Source organism: Artemia sp. Qi Xiang Cuo, chromosome 17, assembly GCF_049724085.1.
Source record: "Artemia sp. Qi Xiang Cuo chromosome 17, ASM4972408v1, whole genome shotgun sequence".
Lineage (NCBI taxonomy): Eukaryota > Metazoa > Arthropoda > Branchiopoda > Anostraca > Artemiidae > Artemia > Artemia sp. Qi Xiang Cuo.
In genome coordinates, this window is record NC_142810.1 from 55506119 (window position 1) to 55510906 (window position 4788).

Sequence of the window (4788 nt, forward strand, 5' to 3'; positions counted from 1 at the left end):
TCTTGACTGATAGTGGGATTTTGTGGTGTTTGAAGTATTTTAACGGTTTAGAAAGCAAGGTATGTTGTGCAGACGTCAGCATATTACATTCAAATAGGCAATGGTCAATTGTTTCATTATTCATATTACAATGCCTGCAAAGATGGGACAGGGGAATTGAACCACTTGAATTAGAAAACTTATATGAGAATGCAAGGAAATTTAGTCCATTTGTTCCAGAACGAATTCTATGATAAATTTTAGAAAGATTTCTTATTGGGAAAGGGGGAAAGGATAGAATTAATCTTAATAAAATTAATATCTGATAGCCTCCATCGGTAAATATCCCTAACTGGAATTGGTCTTCCACTTGGCGGTCAATATTTATAGCATTTTTTGCTATTTCATGAACCTGATGATTACCACTTATGCCAGAGTGGCTAGGAATGTACTGAAAGTAAGTCTTTATGCCACTTGAAGCAAGATTATCAATAATACTAAGACAATGATAAGTGTCAATGTCCAACTTATATTGAGGAGCTGAGGCCAGCAACTCAAGGCTTGATAAAGAGTCGGAATAGATGATAATATTATTCAATTTTTCAATCAAAGGTTGGTTTTGCTTAAGGTGTTTTAATGCCATGATTATGGCATTTAACTCAGCAGACATTATAGATAAATTATTAAATAATCTCTCGCCCATTGCAATTTTCAGGTGAGGAAGGAAAACACCACTTGCAACCTTCTCATTCATTTTTGACCCATCAAAAAACATTTGGAAGTGATTTTTATAGGTAATTGTATTGAGTTATGCAAATTTTTTCTTAACAAAAGCAATTGTGTTTAAATATTTATTCCATTTTTAAAATTCAGTATTTATTATGGGAAATGAACAATTCCATGGAGGGGATTGGGGGAAAGTAGGTGCAATAGACTTTACTGGTACAGGGAACTTCTTTTGAATATTGGCATACTCATTTGCAATACCTCTATACATGACTGGATTTCTTAACCAATTATGTAATGTGAGTGAGCTATTTGATTCAATTCTTGCAAGATGTTTTATCAAGAGAAAGCTACGTCTGTCCCTTATTGTTGTTAATCCACTCTCCATAAGCAGAAACTTGGTGCTTGTGGGTTTCCTAAGACCAAATATGAGACGTATTATATCATTTTGTAATGTTTCAATTTTTTGCATCTGGGTCTTTGCACATGCACCATATACAATGAGCCCATAGTCAATATGGGGTCTTATATGTGATTTATAAAACTGGAGTAAGGTTTTCTCCTTACAACCCCAGGGTGTGGAAAGAAGTCTTTTTAGTATATTTGCTTTTCTATAACATTTTTTTATTGTGTTTGAAATGTGGAGGTAGAAATTAAGTTCTTGGTCAAGCATGAGACCTAGGTAATTAATATTATTATCTTCTGGAATAGTTGTTTTATTTAGAGTTAGTTTTGCATTAACATGGTTTCGCTTCCGGTGAAATTGGATTATTTTTGACTTGGTGGGTGCAATGGGTAAATCTGAATGTTGAGAGAATTTTTCAAACTGGAAAAGTGACTTTTGCAGATTTGACTGTGCTATCTGAAAGGTGTTGCCAGATGACCATAGCTCCAGATCATCAGCATATTGTAGATTCGTGTGGGGTAGGTTCATGTCCCAGAGATATAGGGCAAATAGGAGGCAACTGAGGACTGCTCCCTGAGGTAGGCCTTTGGATATTGTCTTTTGGGGTGAAGAGGCTGAACCAACACAAACAATGAAACTTCGCACTTCTATGAAGGATTTAATAAATGATACTAGCTTGGTAGGTACTACAAGGTTTTCAAGTTTATTTAAAAGGATTTGTTTGTTCACATTGTCATATGCTCCTTCAAAATCAAGGAAAGCTGCCACTAGGATATTATTTTTTGAGAAAGATTCATTTATTGCATTTGTTAGCAAAATGAAAGCATCTGTTGAGGAGTGGTATTTCCTGAATCCAGTTTGAGTGTGTGGGATCATGTTATTTTTCTCAACAAACCAGAGGAGTCTGTGATAAATCATTTTCTCCATTATTTTCCCCATCACAGGTGTAATCATTATGGGCCTATAAGACTCAGGGTTATCTTTTGGTTTATTTTTCCTTAGGATTGGTAGGAGGGACGAACATTTCCATATATTGGGGAACCTAGAAGATGCCCAAGCGTGATTATAACAATTTAGCAGTTCTTGTTTGTATGAAGGTGTGAGATTCTTTATCCATTTAGGGTGTATATTGTCATAGCTGCTGCTAGTTTTGAACCTAATATGATATATTGCATTATTCAATTCCTGGATTGAAAATGGATTAGTTATGTACTCGGATCCTGGGCGTGGTTGCTAACTAGGGTTCATAGGAATTGTGGACAGATTGCTTTGATTGTTTGATGTTAGCTTATTAACAAAAAGAGTTGCAAATAGGTTAGCCTTTTCAATATCATTGTCATAATGGGTATTATTATGTATAAGCTCATACAGGAGTGGGTTGGGAGAAGTCTTTTTCCAACAAATGTGGTTTATGACTTTATGTATAATTGGCTCATGCGTTTCTCTGGAGAGATTATTTGCAAAATTATTCCAGTATTTATATTTAGCATCTATTATAGTCCTTTTTAGATTAGATTCTGCTTGTAATTTTTTTAAATATGTAGTAGGTGTTGGTTTTTTTATGAATTCTGTCCTAGCTGCCTTTTTTATCTTCCATTTATTTAGGCACTCATTTGTCCACCATGCTTTAGGAATTTGTTTAGGGAATGTTTTCTTAGGTGTTGTCCTGGGGATAGTATGATTAGCTGTATTTATTAGTAAAGATGTCAAGGCTTCAGCATGTGTGTCAACTGTTGTGTTAGAAATGCATGAACTTTGGGTGAAACTTGTAATTTCATCATTTAGCTTATTTTGGAAAATAGACCAATTTGCTTTAGTTTTGATATATTTGGAGGTATGAGACGAAGGTTCAGCAGGTTCATTTAGGGAGCAAACTATAGCAAAGTGGTCTGTACACAGACTATCAATTTTATTTATGTAAATTTTGTTCAAAAAATTTAAAGACACAATTTGTAGGTCAATTGTGGAGAATTTGGCACTTTTGGGGTTAAAATATGTATTTAGGTTTGGAGGGGTAGCAACAGCTAATTCATTATTATTTGAAGTCATATGCTCAATAAATTTACCAGCTTTATTTGCTGGTTTATTCCCCCACAAAAGGCTGTGGGCATTGAAATCACCACAAATAATGATGTTTTTTAACATATTAGAATTATTTATATAATTAAAGAAATCCTTGGCATCTGAAGTTTGGCCATTAGGGTTATAAAAGCTTATTATGTAGGTTTTTAAATTATTCAGCCAAACACTTATACCAATTACATCAACATCATTTTCAAAATCTGGAAAATTGATGCCACAAAATTTTATATAATTATTAACTAATAAAGCTACACCACCTCCTTATCTCTCTGAAGATCTATCCTTTCTCAGGATAGTGTATCCCAGAGACTTAATTTGTTGATTTTGGGTTAAATGAGTTTCCTGGAGGCAAGCAATATTAATGGAATTATTATTCATAAATGATATTAGTTCATTTAGCTTATTTTCTGTGAGTGATCTTACATTCCATTGGAGTATTGATAAATGTTGTGTTGTTGATTTATTCTTCATATGACTGTGTATCAATGTTCAGCTTTGTTAAAAGTAAAGCAAGATCTTTTTTTGCTTGAATGAGCATATCATCTGGGATGTAGATTTTTGCCAATTCTGCAATAATTTTTGTTTTCTGTAGTTGATGTATGTTCATGGCCTGAACTGCATTACAGTTTAGAATGAATAAGCATATATTTGGGGATTGCATTTTTGGTAGTGCATCCTGTTTGTTGGTTAAGGGATTGATTCCTGGTAGTGTTTCTGGTTTGTTTCTTCTTGGGAGGGAGGGCCAGGCTGGCCTCATCTCACTAGAAAACGAGACTTGCTGGCTTGGTGATTCCTTCTGATAGGGATTTGAGCTAGGGGGCTTAGAAGATGTTGTTTTATATGGGGTGCTTGATGCATTTGGGGCATTTGACTTGGGGGTTTTGGTTGGTTTCATTACAGGCTTTATTTGGTATTGTTGGGCAGAATTTGCTTCCATTGCTGCAAAGGGGTATGGGATGGCCTTCTCTGTTGATATTTGGAGTGTTAGAGCTCTTTTCTTGTATGCAGGGCATAATGATTTATTTGTAGATTCATGAGGACCTTTGCAATTGATGCATGTAGGCTGGGTGTTTTTGCAAGTTGTCAGCTCTTTAGGATGGAAAGATTTACAATTACTACACTCTTGGAGAATTTAATTGCATTTGTTTGTCGTGTGTCCCAGTTTGAAACACTTCTGACACTGAATAGGCTTAGGTTTGTATTCCTTGTGTGGTTTGATTTGCCCAAATAGGAATAATTTTTCTGGGATATCAATTTTATCCTTTAGTGTGAATAAGAAGGATCTACTAGTTTTTAGGCCAGTAGAGTTAGGCTTTCCAAGTTGGGTAACATCCTCAACTGGGATTGTGTTTCCAGCCCTATCTGAGAGGCCTTCTTTTAACTCCTGAGTAGATATCTCTGGGGGAACATTGTAAACTACAATTTTTGTTGGTGATTGTTTTGGGTTCCAATTATATGCAATAATTGGGATATTCTGAAGGGATTTAAGTTTAATTATTGTATCTGCTGATTTCTGATCTTCTACAGCTATAAGCAGAGATCCATCACGGTTAATGTTAAGAGAGAACATTGATTTTAGCAATTTAAAAATTGCA